Source organism: Hemiscyllium ocellatum, chromosome 18, assembly GCF_020745735.1.
Source record: "Hemiscyllium ocellatum isolate sHemOce1 chromosome 18, sHemOce1.pat.X.cur, whole genome shotgun sequence".
Lineage (NCBI taxonomy): Eukaryota > Metazoa > Chordata > Chondrichthyes > Orectolobiformes > Hemiscylliidae > Hemiscyllium > Hemiscyllium ocellatum.
Window position 1 is genome coordinate 23,319,509 of NC_083418.1, and position 18,967 is coordinate 23,338,475.

Below are 18,967 nucleotides of genomic sequence, written 5' to 3' on the forward strand. Positions count from 1 at the left end.
TTTATTTCCTCTCCTTTTCAGACACCTGTTAAAATGCTCCTACTATCTTCTTTGGATCAATATACAACTGTGATGTGTACTTGTGATATTCCTGTGTTAGACAGCACAAAAGATGGCAGCAAGAAGGATTGGTGTGTAGAAGACAAGCAGAAATTAAACTTTTTCAGCTTTGTTTGCCGATGATGCAATGCAAATAGAATGAAATAGAGTGCTTGGAACCAAGCACAGAGGATAATATCTATCATAGTACCAAGAGATTAGATTAGGTTCCCTACAGTATGGAAACAGGCTATTTGACCCAATAAGTCCACACCAACCCTCTGAAGAGTAATGCACCAAGACCCATTCCCCTACCCTATATTTATCCCTGACTAATACACCTAACACTATGGTCAATTCACCTGACCTGCACATCTTTGGATGTGGGAGAAAACTGGAGCACACAGACACATGGTAAATGTGCAAACTCCTCACAGACAGTCACTCAAGTTGGGAATCGAACCTGAGGGTCCCTGGCACTGTGAGGCAACAGTGCTAACCACTGAGCCAGCGTGGCACCCCATCTGGATGGATTTGAGATTGGCTTGCTCATTTCCTATGTGGAGGGTTGCAAGTTCGTTTTTGTTTGATTCTTCATGCACACACGAATGTATAGCGTTAACTTGTCAGCATTTTGTTAAACATTCTGCAATAAGTGGAATGAATGTAACAACAAGAGGCATACATTGAAAGTTTATGCAGGCAAGCTATGTCAATCATTTAGGCAGTAATAGGCCTTGAGATAGTATTGACCTAAATTAAAAGTGATTGTAGTGTCTCTTGCAACACTCCTTTACATTGAGTCCTGTCATAAATCTGAAGTTAATCTTCCCAAGACCATTGCTACTGACTGCTAAATCTAATATCTGTTTTTGAAAAGCACAGATAGCTTTGTTTTCTTCTTGCAATTTTTTTAAGGACAGGATGCAGCAATGTAACTTGTACAATAAATCTTGAATGAATGTGATATGTAGTATGTGGCTTTTCTGGATTTTTATGCTTCAGAAAATAGGGATGATTGCAAGTTTAAAAATATGTTTGTAAATACGAGTCAGTAAGTAATAATTTGTTAATTTTGTAAAGGCTCAACCATAACGCTTTTCTTTCACGGATCTGAATCTCTGAAGGAAAATCCAAAGTCCTGTCTAACCTAACTTCCCTTTGTTAAAGGATTTGTCAAAACAGGGAACTTTGGACTGCAGTGTATCACAGCACTGCCTTTCATCTGTGCAATTCGAGATTAAATCTTAGCTTTATTCAGTGGATTTTAAGGACTCTCTTAACTTTATGAATCTCAACTTGAATCAAAATTCAGGTATTTCAGATGCATTGAGAAGCAGCAAGCCGGCAGTATACCTGTTCAGTGCAGAAGGAGACCATGTTGCCTCATGCACTTGTGCAGGCTCTATCCTCTCTCCATCCATTTTAAAAAATATTTATATACTCTTTAAAAGTTATTGCAAGTTTGGCTCTAATCACCATTTCTGACAATTCATTTTATAGTGTATTAACCTTCTTGTTCTTTGTTATTCCAACAATTATAAATTTAGGGATCCAAATAACTGAATTATTGACCAGTGGAGACAGATTTTACAGGCTACATTACATAAACATCTATATCCCAATTTTGTCTACATTCAGCTCTCCTGTGATCCCCATACTTCCTTGCCATGCTTCAAATGAACCACTCACAGCCCATCATGCTACCCAATGCCCACAATTCCTCTCCATGCCCCCCACCCCCATATAGCTCTTGTATCAAACCATGTCAACCCATGCCCCTATTCAGCATCTTTGGCCTTATCTCCTTCATACCAACTCACCCACTGTCCATCCTGGCAGAAAGTAAAATAAATGATTCCACTATTTCAATAAAAATCTAACTGATAAAATAAGCATTAATTACATTGGAATTTCTTCAACTAATGTCTTAAGAAAACCTATCTTTTGCTTAAGCATTTCCTTTATGTAACCAAACATTTCCACTCTTCAAACTCTTGGACGTGTCAAACAGATTTTACTTAACATATACTGTATGCTACTATGTCAAGGAGTAAAATCAGCACCTCCTTATAATGGGGTTAAAGTGAGGACTGCAGATGCTGGAGATCAGAGTCAAGATTAGCATGGTGCTGGAAAAGCACAGCAGGTCAGGCAGCATCTGAGAAGCAGGAAAATTGATGTTTCAGGCAGAAGCCCTTCGTCATTCCTAATGAAGGGCTACTGCCGAAGCATCGATTTTCCTGCTCCTCGGATGCTGCCTGACCTGCTGTGCTTTTCCAGCACCATTGTAATCTTGACCTACTTATAATGATTAGCCCTCAGGTTTCTGACAACACACTGGAAAGAAAGCATATTTTTTAGAACTCCATAATTTGTTTAAGAATTAAAACTTGGCTGAGCTAAATCTCTTGACAGTTCTTTGACTGCTTTGATGAGGTCATGTGTTTTTTGCACACATGCATGTCTACTTTTAACAAGAAAGAGGGCATCTCTCTGACAAGATACTTGGCCTCTCCCAATAGGCAACTTACCCCAGAGTCTAGCTGCCAAATCTTAAAGATGTACTGGGTCTGTATCCAAAGGGTTTGTTTTTTTTTAATTCACAAACAGGATGTGAATGCATCTAGCTAGGCCAGTGTTTATCGCCCATCTCTAATTGCCCAGAAGACAGTTAAGAGCTAACTACATTGCTATGATTGTGGAGCCACATGTAGGACACCAGGTAAAGATGACAGATTTCCTTCCCTAAAGAGCATTATTTAACCAGATGGGTTTTTTTTCTGACAATAAGTGCTGGTTTTCTGGTCACGATTAAATCCCTAATTCCAGGATCCTTTCATTGAATTCAAATTCCACCATCAGCCGTGGGCAGGATTTGAACTCAGATCTCCAGAACATTGGCTGAGTTTGTAGATGAACAGTCTAGTGATAATACCATTAGGCCATTGCTTCCCCTTTATGTCTTTGACAGAGTACCTTAGCTACGCAAATACATCCATAAGATTTGCCCTGCTTTTACTAAGTCTAATCTGCACATTTCGGTTTTCAGACGGCCAAAATTGCCTGAGTCGAGGGAGCTGTTAATTTATAGGGAGTCGGTTCATTCTGTAGGCTGGATAGTCAGTTTTTGATACAGCCTGATGCCAACAGTGTGGGTTCAGTTCCTGTTTGAGGTTACCATGAAGGACTCTTCCTTTTCAAACTCTTTCTCCCCCACAATTGTACAGCACCCTGTGGTCTGGTAGGACTATGGTGACTTCACCATTATTTAAAAAAAGGTCGGCTTAATCACCTTGCAATCAACGGAGTTGAGAGATGATGCCAGGTTTTGTGAGTATCCATGATTTGATTGACCTTGTGGTTGCCAATGATATCACTCCAGGGGTGTAAGCCAAGGGATCAAAAATACAAGTTTCCTCTGCTTCTTAAAAGTTCACTTTACGCCACTTTGCTTTTACGAAAGACCTACCTTAGTACCTGTTTTCGCTAACCAAAAAAGATCTAAAGAGGATTTTCGTTTTTATGAAAACAGGTGATATTTTCCCCATATAAATTAATGCTTCTTTGCTTCATGCCACTTTGGCTTACGCGAGGTTTCATAGGAGCGCTGTACTTTCGGATAGTGAGGGATGCCTGTAGTGTGCTGCTTGGGTACATTGCTTAAAAATATGTTGCTGGAAAAGCGCAGCAAGTCAGGCAGCCTCAAAGGAACAGGAGAATCGACGTTTCGGGCAAAAGCCCTTCTTCAGGAATCAGCTTTACCAGCAACACATTTTAAGCTCTGATCTCCAGCATCTGCAGTTCTCCCTTTCTCCTGCTTGGGTACATTGTCAGATACCAGAAGATTAAAAAAAAGAGAGAATGTTTGAATAATGAGAACTCAGTGCTCTGAGGTTAAAAAAAGAGAGAAGAGATGAACATCCAAGAATGGTGTCAAGGATAATGAAGATATTAAGGAAGGACAGAGAGGAAATATCATTGCACTGAGTAGTCATTGTGACAACAGTCTTCATGCTTTCTGTAATATGAACAATGCACTGAGAGATCCACTTTAAATTTGGTTTTTCAAAATTTGTTTTTTATTTATTTTAAGAGGGGAGGCTTGTAGAATGCAGTTGAGTTGAAGTTATGTGTTTGATGACTTCTAGAAAGAAAAGGCAGATCAGTGATGGCTCAGCAGTATCACTGTGTTGACCATGTAGTGCTCATTTCATTACAGTTATGTTGTGAGAAGCAGCATTAACCACAGTGGTCTATGAATGTTAAATATTTTGGAACATAGCATTTAGAACACATTATATTCAATTATAATGTGTTAAGTGAGGTTACTGAGAAATTTGTTCATACGTCCACCTACTCAACATCAAAAAATGGTTTTAAAAACAATCATTGATTCAAAACTCTCATTTTCTATTGAAAAGGGATGTTCAGTTTCAAAAAAATTGTATAATGTTGGTTAAAATGTGTAATTCCTAGAATTTGTCTCATAATTGTAGGTGTTTCAGTAGAGTCTGCTTATGAAACAATGCAGGCTCACTTGCATCATCCGCCAACATTTCCACCATCTTCAAACGGACCCCACCACCAGGGATACATTTCTCTCCCCACCCTTTTCCGCTTTCCGCAAAGACGGTTCCCTCCGTGACTACCTGGTCAGGTCCACGCTCCCCCCCCCACAACCCACCCTCCCATCCTGGCACCTTCCCCGCCACCGCAGGAATTGCAAAACCTGCGCCCACACCTCCTCCCTCACCTCCATTCAAGGCCCCAAAGGAGCCTTCCACATCTATCAAAGTTGCACCTGCACATCCACCAATATCATTTATTGTATCCATTGCTCCCGATGCGGTCTCCTCTACATTGGGGAGACTGGATACCTCCTCGCAGAGCGCTTTAGGGAACATTTCTGAGACACCCGCACCAATCAACCCCACCGCCCTGTGGCTCAACATTTCAACTCCCTCTCCCACTCTGCCGAGGACATGCAGGTCCTGGTCCTCCTCCACCGGTGCTCCCTCACCACCCGATGCCTGGAGGAAGAACACCTTATCTTCCGCCTCGGAACACTTCAACCCCAGGGCATCAATGTGGACTTTACCAGTTTCCTCATTTCCCCTCCCCCCACCTTACCCCAGTTCTAACCTTCTAGCTCAGCACCATCCTTATGACCTGTCCTACCTGCAAATCTCCCTGTCCACCTCTCCGCTCCACCCTCCCCTCCCCTCTGACCTATCACCTCCATCCTCACCCCCATTCACCTATTGTACTCTTTGCTACCCTTTCCCCAGCTTCCCACGCCCCCACACACTTATCTCTCCACCCAGGAGGTCCCTGCCTTCATTCCTGATAAAGGGCTTTTGCCTGAAACGTCGATTTTCCTGCTCCTCGGATGCTGCCTGACCTGCTGTGCTTTTCCAGCACCACCCTAATCTAAATATTCATCATTAGTGTATAGTCAATTTTAATAATCTGCCCTTTTAAACTCTCAAAATTTTGAAATTTTCTCTCAGGTAAAGTTCTCTGCTCCAGTGAATAATGCCCCAGTTTTCAGATCTTGGATTATAATTGTAGTTCATATGCGAGATGCTATCACCCAGTTAGGAAATCAGATTGACTGGCAAAGCCCATTATTCCCAAGTTGTCACATGAGTTAATGATTTAGTCAGTGCATACTATAATCCCCAATTTACCTGTCTATTGGAATCAAGGTAACAGGAAACACTGACCAGGTTCTGGTACTTAACAAGAACTACTGTTTATTACAAACAAGTAAATTCTATAACAAATAAGCCACTGCAAACTATCACCATCTGGCTTTCCTCGTTAAAGCTGTAGCCCTTTTTAAATTCCCAACACGCACATACATACAGAAAGGCAGAGCCAAACAAATGAAGCATTGTTTTTATGGGTGGAGAGATTAAACTGGGAACCACAGTCTCCAAGGTTCACATCAGTGGCATGCATCCGGGTTCGATTCCACCCTTGGACAACTCTCTGTGCAGAGTTTGCACTTTCTTCCCATGCTTGGGTGCTGTGGTTTCCTCCCACAGTCTAAAGATATGCTGGTTAGGTGGATTGGCCATGCTAAATTGCCCCACAGTGTCCGTGGGTGTGCAGGATTGGTGAATTAGTCATGGGAGATGCAGGGTTGTGGGATGCTCTGTGAAGGATTGATGTGGACTTGATGGGCCAATGACCTGCTTCCACACTAGAGATTGCCTTGTCAGGATTACCATTCTTCAGTCTCTTTTTCTTCAGCTTCCTTCATTTCTGAGTGGGAGGCACGGAGTGATTGGTACTCTGACAATAGATTCTCTTTCGTTACTTGCTAAGGGCAATATCTTACAGCAATGGGCGGTAAAAAAAGAAACGGGCTTTCATCAGACTCTGTGTATTTTAATTGTGAGTGAGAGAGACTCCTTCCATGAGTCCAAAGGCCTTTCCACTGCATTTTTCAGAAGCTGTTCAGCTACCCAAGAACGAATCAGATTGTCAGGCTGATGACATGTGACATTCACAACCAGCTGAAATTGCAGAAGCCAATCAGCAACTTGTTATGAGCCAAATCTCACTCTTCAAACACACCCTGAGCCAGGTTGTCTGCAAACCACTCCCCTTACTTTGTTCAACACAGTAACAGTGTAAACATTGCACTCAATGAGTTTCAGTAACTTTTTAAAAGTGCAACTATTTCTTCCACAATCCATGGTTTTTAAACTCTTCTTACATTTTCAATCCACAATCAAAAACAAGAGAAAATAAAATGATGCAGTCTTTACATCCATAACAGCATCTGTCAATGTCTCCAATGTTTTTTCTTCAATGGTCTAACTAATGTCTTGTATGTCGTTCATTTACTATACTCCATTTAATGATTTGTCTTGTTTGATCTAATTCCATGAGCTATTTTATACTGCTTCACATTTATACATCAGACAGCAATTGCCACACATCTATTCTCTGCCTCACAATTTACTACATCTCGCTAATTTGATTTTGGCCCCAAATTCTGATGTCTGTTCCCAATCGATGGTCAAAATGAAGAATGAGCAAGCTCACTTACAGAAACATAGAATCCCTGCAGTGCAAAAAGAGGCCGTTTGGCCCATTAAGTCTGCACTGATTCTCTAAAAAGCATCTCAACCTGACCCCTACCCAATCCCCATAACCCCACCTGGCAGGGTACTCATCTGAGAAGCATCCATTTACTTCCAAGCTTTCTATCCATCCTCCAGCGACATGGAATTCATTAATTAATCCTAATCATGAGTTCTAAAGTCTGGGTTAAACGACTGAAGTCCAGAAATGCTGATGTACAGTGCTTCTGCTGTGACAAACCCCTGAGAAATTGATATTGCGTCAAGGTATTGGAATAAATGAAATTCCTTTTTATGACAGTGGATTTCAGGATTCACATGGTATGTGGGAGTTGCAGTTCATTTTTGTTTTTGCGACCAATGAAGTCTCATTCATGGCATAAAATGAAATACATAATTACAATGGGAGTGCAGTGGGTTCATTGTGAATAAAGCTGCTAGCAAGCCCCGTATTATTATCACTTGTATCAAAGAGGAAAAGAATTGAGCCACAATTTTGATCATAATTGAATGTGACTCGACGCTCATGCACACACAATGATCATTGGGGCATTCTGGAGTGGCTCAGATTAATTTGCTTCTGACAACAAGAAAGCAGGTCTTCATCAGTAAATGCTTGCCTATGTAAGTATGACAGATATGCTGTCAGCTTGATGTGTTGACAGTTGGCATCTATTCAGGTGGATATTAGAGTCCACTTTTCTGTTCAGTATTGGGTTTTACAGCGCAGTTTATGGCTCTGATGTTAGATTTTACTTTTAGTTTTTATAGCAATTTGATGGTATTATTGCGATGTAGTATTGGTGCTTTACTCTAAGGTAATGGTATTGATATGTTTATACTGTGCTCTTACAAAATTGCTGTTGGATTTTTTTTGCTTTGAAGTATTTCTTCGGTAAAATAATGGTTTGTTTATATTGCGGTTTTATGATGTTGTTGGCTTTGCAATATATGTGGTAGCACTGCAGCTGGATTTTATGGTTATGTTATTGCATTTCATTCAGACTAACTATATTGTTTGATGGAAATCACGGCCCCTTCGATATTGCATTACATTTTGTTTGGCTGACTTATGTAGAAGTCCACAATTTCCATTATTACAATTGAGTCCATGCTCCCTTCAGCTGCAGTACTTGTATCACTTTGGCTACTTTTCAAGCAAGTCTAAGTTTTCCAACAAAAATCAATAAAGTCAATTAGCCATCTCTTCTATCAGTGCAAATAAAAATCATGCTGTTTGACAGGAAGCATTGGCAGCTCTTGAACCCCCTTTACATGCATCAAGTCAGGTATGCAAATAGACTTCCTTTTGGGACGCATCTTTACCTGAAATGCTGGAGGCAACTAAAGTGGTGATTTCCTTCATCCACTGATGCACAGATGACATTGACAAAATGCTGACTGCTTGCAAGAACACAAAGGAGTGTTGGCTCCTTATCATATGGTCCACTTGTCTGCAGAAATGAAATACAATTGCCATTTAGTTTTAAGAAAACAGCAATATTTCCCTAACCAGTCATTTTATAGGGAATACAATATATCAAGTTTAGCTTGGAGCTTCTTTGCATGGACTTTATTTATCTCTCTTCGTCTGTCTTGTGCATATTCCATTTTGAGATTCATGTCCCAGCTCCTGTCATGTTACGTTTGGTCTATAAATAATCACATTGTAACTTCCTTTTGATTCCAATACAATTCAATCACAGCATTAAATGAGATTGAGGGGTACAGGGGAAAAAAAAATCACCTCAGAATGACCGTATTGAATCCAGTTCAGAAGCAGTTAGTGTATAATAATGCAATTTAATAATCAGTGTTCAAAAAGAGCAAACTAAGGTTTGAATTGAAATACTTCTAACTTTATAAAAGCAAGTGTGCTTTAAGATTTTAGGGCAACTGTGGTATTCCTTACAAAACTAAAGCTGATGTATTGATTGACTGGAGGCCTCCATATCTGACATCTCCAGTGAGGCAGAGACATGCCTAAAAGATTTGGTTGAATTACTGAGTTATAAATTGGTTTTGGCATACGAGGAGGATATTTGGCTTTTTGTTTCCATGCTGACTCAAAGAATGATTTAGCTAGTTCCACTTCCCTGTCATTTTCCATAACCTTGCAGTTGTTTTCTCTATGAGTGATTACAGAGGAGGAAGTGCTGGATGTCTTGAAATGGTTAAAATTGGATAAATCCTCAGGACCTGATCAGGTGTACCCAAGCACTCTGTGGGAAGCTAGAGAAGTGATTGCTGGGCCTCTTGCTGAGATATTTGTATCATCGATTGTCACAGGTGAGGTGGCGGAAGACTGGAGGTTGGCAAACATGGTGCCACTGTTTAAGAAGGGCGGGAAAGACAAGCCAGGGAACTATAGACCGGTGAGCCTGACCTCGGTGGTGGGCAAGTTGTTGGAGGGAATCCTGACGGACAGGATGTGCATGTATTTGGAAAGGCAAGGACTGATTCGGGATAGTCAACATGGCATTGTGCGTGGGAAATCATGTCTCACAAACTTGATTGAGTTTTTTGAAGAAGTAACAAAGAAGATTGATGAGGGCAGAGCAGTAGATGTGATCTATATGGACTTCAGTAAGGCGTTCGACAAGGTTCCTCAAGGGAGACTGATTAGCAAGGTTAGATCTCATGGAATACAGGGAGAACCAGCCATTTGGAGACAGAACTGGCTGAAAGGTGGAAGACAGAGGATGGTGGTGGAGGGTTGTTTTTCAGACTGGAATCCTGTGACCAATGGAGTGCCACAAGGATTGGTGCTGGGCACTCGACTTTTTGTCATTTACATAAATGATTTGGATGCGAGCATAAGAGGTACAGTTAGTAAGTTTGCAGATGACACCAAAATTGGAGGTGTAGTGGACAAAGAAGAGGGTTACCTCAGATTACAACAGGATCTGGACCAAATGGGCCAATGGGCTGAGAAGTGGCAGATGGAGTTTAATTCAGATAAATGTGAGGTGCTGCATTTTGGGAAAGCAAATCTTAGCAGGACTTATACACTTAATGGTAAAGTCCTAGGGAGTATTGCTGAACAAAGAGACCTTGGAGTGCAGGTTCATAGCTCCTTGAAAGTGGAGTTGCAGGTAGATTGGATAGTGAAGAAGGTGTTTGGTATGCTTTCCTTTATTGGTCAGAGTGTTGAGTATAGGAGTTGGGAAGACATGTTACGCTGAACAGGACATTGGTCAGGTCACTGTTGGAATATTGCATGCAATTCTGGTCTCCTTCCCATCAGAAAGATGTTGTGAAACTTGAAAGGGTTCAGAAAAGACTTACAAGGATGTTGCCAAGGTTGGAGGATTTGAGCTATAGGGAGAGGCAGAACAGGCTGGGGCTGTTTTCCCTGGATCGTTGGAGGCAGAGGGTTGACCTTAATGAGGTTTACAAAATTATGAGGTGCACGGATAGGATAAGTAGACAAAGTCTTTTCCCTGGGCTGGGGGAGTCCAGAACTAGAGGGCATAGGTTTCGGGTGAGAGGGGCAAGACATAAAAGAGACCTAAGGAGCAGAGGGTGGTACGTGTTTGGAATGATCTGCTAGAGAATGTGGTGGAGGCTGGTACAATTACAACATTTAAGAGGCATTTGGATAGGTATATGAATAGGAAGGGTTTGGAGGGATATGGTCCGGGTGCTGGCAGGTGGGACTAGATTGGGTTGGGATATCTGGTTGGCATGGACGGGTTGGACCAAAGGGTCTGTTTCCATGCTGTACATCTCTATGACTCTAAGACTCTATCAGTGCTTTTGCAATTCCCTTTTGAAAATCACAATTGTGCCTGTCTCCAGCACCCTTGATTTGATTTATTATTTATTATTTTCACATGTAGCTAGGTACAGTGAAAAGTTCTGTTTTGCCTTCAGTACAGGCAGATCGTACCATGTAAAGGTCACAGGGTAGAGCAGAGCGAGGAATACAAAGTTACAGCTGCAGAGAAGGTGCACAACAAGCAAGGTCAACATTAGATTTGAAATTTGAGATGTCCTTTCAGAAGTCTAATAACAGCAAGGAAGAAGATGTTCTTGAACCTGTTAGTGTGTATATTTAAGCTTTTGTATCTTCTATCTGTTGAAAGAGATTATAACTGGGGTGGGAAGGGTCTTTAATGTTGGCTGTCTTTCCATGGCAATGTGAAGTATGGATGGAGTTAACGAATGGAAGGTTGGCTTCGATAATAGTCTGGGCTGTGTTCCCAACTTGCTGTAGTTTCTCACACTCCTGGGCATTGCAGTTGCCGTACAAATAGAATGCTTTCTATAGTGCATCTGTAAAAATTGGTAAGGGTCCTTATGGGCATGCTGATTTTCTAAGCCTCCTGAAGAAGAAGAGGCATTTTTGTGCCTTGACCATCCCACCAACATGGGTGGGCCAGGACAGATTGTTGGTGACCGTCACTCCTCGGGGCTTGATGTTCTTGACCATCTCCATCTCAGCACCACTGATGTAGAGAGGGGCATGCATTCCATCCAAGATTCAAAGTACTCACTCTCTTAAAAGGTGTACATTCATGTAGCCATTGGTTTGTTTGCTAGTTATCTTAAATCAAGAGCTTCTGGTTCCCAATGCTTCTGCCAGTGAGAACGATTTCCCTCTAACTTGTCATGCATTTAGCTTAGATTCCCTACAGTGCGGAAACAGATCCTTCGGCCCAACAAGTCCACACTGACCCTCCAAAGAGTCATCCATCCAGACCCATTCCCCTACTCCCCACTAATGCACCTATCACTATGGGCAATTTAGCATGGTCAATTCACCTGATCCGTACATCTTTGGATTGTGGGAGAAAACCAGAGCACCCGGAGGAAACCCACGCAGACACGGGGAGAATGTGCAAACCCCATGCAGACAGTCACCTGAAGCTGAGATTGAACCCAGGTCCCTGGCGCTGCGAGGCAGCAGTGCTAACCGCTGAGCCACCGTGCCGCTGGATCTCATCTCAAGCTTCTATTCTGAATGCCAAATCTTCCCAGTTTGTCCAATCTAATCACAAACCTGAAGGCACTCGACCCTTGTATCATTCCATCAAGTCGGTTTTTTTTTTGCATCTTTGCGATTGCCTACACATCTTTTCTAAAGTTCAATGCCCAAAATGGCCACATACTCCATTAAGACCAAAGGTTTGGTATAGATTCATTGTGTCCATAGTCTGTTGGATAAATCTTCCCTTTTGCAGGCGGTATGGTGGCAAGTGTCAATTCCACCACGGACTGGGTGATGTGAGTTTTCTCTCACCATCTTGTGTTTTTTACCACCTTTATTGAGAGATATTGGGTTGCAGGGAGCCCCCACTGGCACCATATTTTTTGCCCCGTTGGGGAGCGCCTCAGCCCCTGCAATCCAGGAATGACACTGTGTGTGGTACTTGAGCCTAACCATCGAGGAGAAGGCACAGGAGAAAATGATGCTCGTTCCCTGTTTCATGGATCTGGAGGTGCTGATGAAGGAGAGGGGATCAACCTCCTTCCCTGATAACTGCCACAGGAGGCCACACTCAGCAAACCCAGTCAGCCTGGACAGAAATTACATGAAATGGGACACAGTGCAGTGAGTGACTTGCAGGCTTCACTCCTGATGCTCCATTTTCACAGAGAGAATTCTGCCGTAGGCCTCTGTTCATAAAGCCCGGAATCCTGTATATCTTTTTTTCAACCTGCTCGGTCACCTTTGCTGATTTTATACATGCACATGCATCTCATGTCTCTCTATTCCTATACCCTTTTAGAATTACATCTGTTAGTTAATGTTGCATCTCCATGTTCTTCTTGAAGCAAGTCACTTGATATATAACAAGAAAGAACAGATGCTAAAATGGAACACCGGAAACCTTCCCATTCGAGAAGCAGCCAAAGTTTTGACCCCTATTATTTATTTCCTATCATTCGGCCATCTTTGAATCCACGCTGCCATTTTATGACCCTTTATTACATTGACTTCAATGTTGTTGGCAGGTCTTTTGTGTGGCACTTTATCAAATGTCTTTTTTTCCAAGTTCATTACACATCACGCCAATGTGTCAGTTAGGTCAGATGGCAGGTTCGCAATGCAGTGTGATGCCAACAGTGTGGGTTCAATTCCTGCACTGACTGAGGTTACCATGAGGGTCTCTCCTTCTCAACCTCTCCCCTCACCGAAGATGTGGTGACCCTCAGGTTAAACCACCACCAAAGCAACCCCATGGTCTGGTATGATGATAGCGACTTTACCCACATTAACCTTAAGCCTTGGTCACATTCTCTGTTACCTTGTCAAAAAATAACAAATTAACACTGGCTTTCCACAATTAACCTACATTTGCCCCAGTGACTGTTAATTTATCCTGTTTTTCAAAGCTCCTCCACCACCTAGACAAACTGACTGGCTTACTGTTGTTGGGGTTATCTTGATAGGTTTTTGGATTAACATTGTGCTATAACATTTTTGTAAAGTTTTGTGACAGTGTTATCAATTTTCCAGACCTCTGGCATCAACTCTGTATCTACAGTGGATTAGAAGATTGTGGTCCAGGCTTCTGCAACTTTCACTCTTCCTGCCCTCAGCACCCTCAGATCCACATTCCTTTTGTGTTCTGTAGACTAAGTATCTTTAAGCACAGACAGCCTTTATAATAGCCTTAATGGATTTCAACAGTTTTCTCATTTCCCCTCCCCCACAATATCCCTGTCCCAAGCCTCCAACTCGGCACCGTCCCCCTGACCAGTCCATCATCTTTCCCATCTATCGGCTCCACCTTCCTCTCTGACCTATGACCTTCTCCCCCACCTTCATCTGCCTATTGCATTCTAAGCTACCTTCCCTCCCACCCCTCCTCGCACCCCACTCCTTTCATTTATCTCTCAACACCCAGCTCACAAGTCTCATTCCTCATGAAGGGCTTATGCCCGAAACGTTGATTCTCCTGTCCTCGTATTCTGCCTGACCTGCTGTCCTTTTCCAGCACCACACTCTTGACTTTGATCTCCAGCATCTGCAGTCCTCACTTTCTACTAGCCTTTATAATATACCTCATTATCAATTTTTAACCCATCGAGTACTTCACTACTGCCACCTCCACTATGCTAAACCTATCTTAGCTCTTGGTGCATTCTGTCTTACTCTGAGTCTATCTAATATACCACCGTGGCTCAGTGATTAGCACTGCTACCTCACAGCACCCAGGTTCGATTCCAGCCTCGGTTGACACTCAGTGTGGAATTTGCACATACTCCCTGTGTCTGTGTGAGTGCTCCAGTTTCCTCTCACAGATGTGTAGGTTAGGTGGATTGCCCACAGTGTCCAGGATGTGCAGGCTAGGTGGGTAAGCCATGGTAAATGAGGGGTTATGGGCTTAGGATGGGATGCTCTTCAGAGGATCGGTGCAGGCGTGATGGACCAGATGACCTCTGTCTGCACAAAAGAGATTCCATGGTTTCTATTTCTTGCTCTACCATTATTTGTCTCACCAATTCCTTTGTTTTTTTCTTGTCCTAATGTCTAATGCGTCATTCTAGCATCATTCTGCTGTCAAGTTAGGTTAAATCCTCCACAACAGCAGGACATTGTTCCTGTCTCTGCTTTAGTGCCACCTATCCGACCTCGATATGCTCAGTCTGCCTCCGAACTGGCCCAATGTCTTAGGAATTTAAAGCCCTCCCGCCTGCACCATCTTTCCAACTATGCATTCACTTGCTGTACCCTTCCATTCTTATATTCATTAGCATATGGCACGGAGTAATCTGAAGCTGACCACCTTTTTCAGGTTATACTGACCAGTTTCCTGTAAATGTTCTGATGATTCCTGGCTCTCGGGCAGTGAGTTCTAGATACCCACTGCACTTTGTGTGAAATAATCCTCTGTAAATCCCCTTCTAAGTCTCCTGTACTTTCCCTTCAGTCCAAATCTCCTGATTATCGACCCTGTATTAAGGAGAAAAGACTTTTGCAATCTGCCCTATCTCTGCAGGGTCACAACCCACTGGGATAGTGCCCTGGGAATCAAGCTTCACTACTTTCGATCGTCACACAAGTTAAGGTTTTTCAAAGACAGAAAGCACTGACTGCGTTTCTGTATTCAATAAGAATCACTAATTCTTATAAATTGTAGCTACCAGTAAAAGGTTAAACTAATTTCATTAAACTCTACAAATTAAATCTCTAAATCCCTTATAAGCTTTGTGTCACATACATAATGACAAACACAATCGAGAAAAAAATAAAAATACGGAAGAAAACTGTCTAATCACAAAGTCTGATGGGTTGTTTCCTGCTGATCCAAAGGCTTCTCCTCGAATTTCCTCTTTCCAAATGTTTCCAAGAAGCCCAGAGTGGGAACGCTTCTGATTTTTCTAATCCAAAGTCACAACATGCAGCATCGGCTGAAGGAAAGATGAGGTGTTTCTTTTTCTGGTTTAAAGTGGCTTACTGCAGTGAACTGAGAGTTTTTATTTGCTGAGAACTACTGGTTTGCTTTGACTACTGTTTCTCTGTCTTGATCCCAGCCCGAGCTGTCCAGCTAACTGACAGCCAATCCAATTATTTTCAAGCAGAGGATCATTGTCGTAGGTAATTGGTCCCTAATCCACAATCCAATCAGCTTCACTTGTAAACAAACCCTCATCTCCAGTTTGTGTTCACTTTGCTGGAACCCATAGCTACACAAATGGGATTCACAAAGCATGCAGCTATCATTCTGAATCCCTGTGTTTCTTTTTTATGTGAGTCCACAGTTCCTAAAAAGCACAAAAATAAAAAAAAGACCCATTCGTTATCTCCTCAGAATTTGGTGAACATGATTTTGCACATCGGTGGGCTGATTGTGAACTATTTCCTTTCCAACCTAAAATTTCCTCACACCTTAAGTATTTCTTTTATTGAATTTAGAAAAGTGTTAAACCCAAAGGCTGATTCGTTCATTATTGTTTGTGACTGAACATGTTGTTATACATTGCATTTCTGAAAATCAAATGCAGTTTTAAAGTAAGTTAAACCCTTGGCTGGTGCGATTCAAAATCTCCGCAAATAACCAGCAGGTTCATGCCCTCATGGACTTACATAAATTCTGCTGTTTAAATATATTTTTATAAGGCTGTTTAGCCAGAAAACAAAAGCACGCAAGTTGTGAGTTGACTTTTTATTTGATTAAGTCTTCTGCCCTTGGTGAGGTTGCCTTTCGTCTGATCACTCCCTTGTTGCTTGTCCTGGTTTCCATAATGCGTTTGGAACACTGTATGATTGAAAGCATTTCCAATAAGAATGTGGGAATGACAGCTTCTTATGTACTGTGGTATTTAGTTGCCTACTGTGATTCAAGGTAGGAACAGGAAAGATAATGTAGGACATCTTCCTCCTCTTATACGAATCTCTCAACTGTTTAATGTACAATAAAGCATGAAGAGTAACTTGTTTGTACTTATCCCATCGTCACATGTCATAGTTTTCATATTAATAAGGCTGATTGAATGCCAAATATGAATAATAATAAACAGAAGGTCTTGTTTCCCTCAAGGATGTTGGTCTGTTTGTTTGTTCCATCTTGATTATTAAATAAGATCTGCCACACGAGTAATAACCAGCCTTTCTTTTAACAAAATGAGATAAATCTGAATGTAAATACACAAAATGCAGGGACTTGATCAGGATGGGAGTAGACAGTTTCTAAAGATTGAACCCAAAACATTTGCTTATATTTTTACACAAAATGATGGTCAAATTATTGTGCATTCCTTACATTTTCTAACACGAGCTTAAAATCTTAGCACAGTACTAAGTCCATTCATAACATCTCAGATAGTGAAGCAATCACGTACAAATGCAGCAAGCCAACATTTGGTCATGGCTCATCAGTGGTGAGTAACTTTCACACCAGACAAGTGTCAGATAATGACCACCTCCAACTATAATCATCTCTCCTTGACACTCAATGGCATTATCATTGATGAATCTCTCACCTTTTAACATCCTGGGGAGGTTGCCGTTGAGCAGAATATTACCTGGACCAGCCAAATAAACGCTGTGGCTACAAGTCAGAGATCAGAGGCTGTGAATTCTGACGTGAATAACTTAGCTCCTGCCTCCTCAAAGCATGTCTGCACTCTACAAGGCACAGGTCAAATGTGTAATAGAATATAGTCTGCTTGCCTGGATGAGTTGAGCAAACCTCTCCACACAAACCAATGCAAGGCAGCCCACTTAATTGGCATTGGTTCCATCACTTTAAATATTCAATCCTCCACACAATTATGGTCGTGTCCCATCTGCAAAATGCAGTAATTCATTTGGTGTCTTTTGGCAGCACCTTGCAAACCTGTGGCCTTTACCATTTAGAAGGATAAGGCTGTCAGTTTTTGGAAATCATGATTTGGATATGCCGATGTTGGGACTGGGGTGTACAAAGTTAAAAAAAATTACACAACACCAGGTTATGGTCCAACAGGTTTAATTGGAAGCACACTAGCTTTCGGAGCGCCGGTCCTTCTGATGACAACCACCTGATGAAGGAGCGGCGCTCTGAAAGCTAGTGCTTCCAATTAAACCTATTGGACTATAACCTGGTGTTGTGTAATTTTTAGCTTTGGAAACTTAATCATCTGTAAATTCCTCGCCTAGCTACACACCATCCTGACTGGACGTACATCACTGTTCCTTCACTGTCACTGGGTCAAAATCCTAGAATTCTCTCACTAACAATACTGTAGGTATACCCCCCACTGCCATCATGGAGGCTTGAATGGTTCAGCTCACTACCACTTCTCAAGGGCAGTTAAAGAATGGACAATAAATGCTGGCATACCTCATATCCCCTGAAATGTATGGGGGAGAAAAAAAACCCACCTAGTGCACTTCGCAAAACGTATATGACAATCAAGGTACACGATTCAAGTCACATAATAGTAATACTCGCGAATACTTATCGATGGCATTAAAGATGCTAATTTCCATTTTATGGCTGACCTCAAGGATTTAGATTGAAATATAGACCACACATTTTAGTGACAGTGTGTGTTCATTACTTTTTCTCAGCTGCTTAAAGGCCATTTCTCCCGACAAACTCAGTAATCTGGAGTCTCCAAATAATGTAAAACCTGGTACTTGGGACTAAGTCCAGCAATGATGTAAGCAACCATAACAAAACTATACCGCAAAGTGTTGACAATTATAAAACTGTATCTAAGAGTAGGGCCAGCCCTTGCCTTGCCAATATAAAATAGCAATAGTGTGCATGTTTCATATAAAGCACAGCAATAAATTAATTAACCTTGGGGTTGAATTGGTGATTATAAACAGGGAATGACTTGCACCAATATTGAAACTTTCATTAAAGCTTATACTCTCACTCACTCCTGCAACCCCTCTTATTCAGTTTTGGTGATCTGTAGTTCCCACTTCTCACCAATTTTAGAAACCTATTATTATCTGTTAATTCTACTATGTGCTTGTAGAACTTGATTAGATTCCCTCGTGTGGAAACTAGCCCTTTGGCCCAACAAGTCCACACTGACCCTCTGAAAAGCAACCCACCGAGAATGCCCCTATATTTACCCCCGACCACTGCACCTAACACTATGGACAATTTACCTGACCTGCACATCTTTGGATTGTGGGTGGAAACTGGAACACCCAGAGGAAACCCATGCAGACACAGGGAGAATGTGCAAACTCCACACTCGAGGCTGGAATCGAACCTGAGGCGGGAATTGAACCCAGGTCCCTGGCGCTGTGAGGCAACAGTGCTAAGCACTGAGCCACTGTGCTGCCTTAAACACATGTTGGAGATGATCTTATTAAGTAACTCTTTAGGACTAAAGAACTGACAGGCTTCTATTGGTTTTTTTGTTGCAAA

The 18,967-nt window shown here is 41.9% G+C and overlaps 1 protein-coding gene across 3 annotated transcripts in view; it reads left to right on the forward strand.

The window, feature by feature from the left end:
- The window catches only part of b4galnt4a (beta-1,4-N-acetyl-galactosaminyl transferase 4a), a 691,590-nt gene that overhangs the window by 217,354 nt on the left and 455,269 nt on the right, over positions 1-18,967 (forward strand). The gene's annotated exons all lie outside the window — the stretch shown is intronic.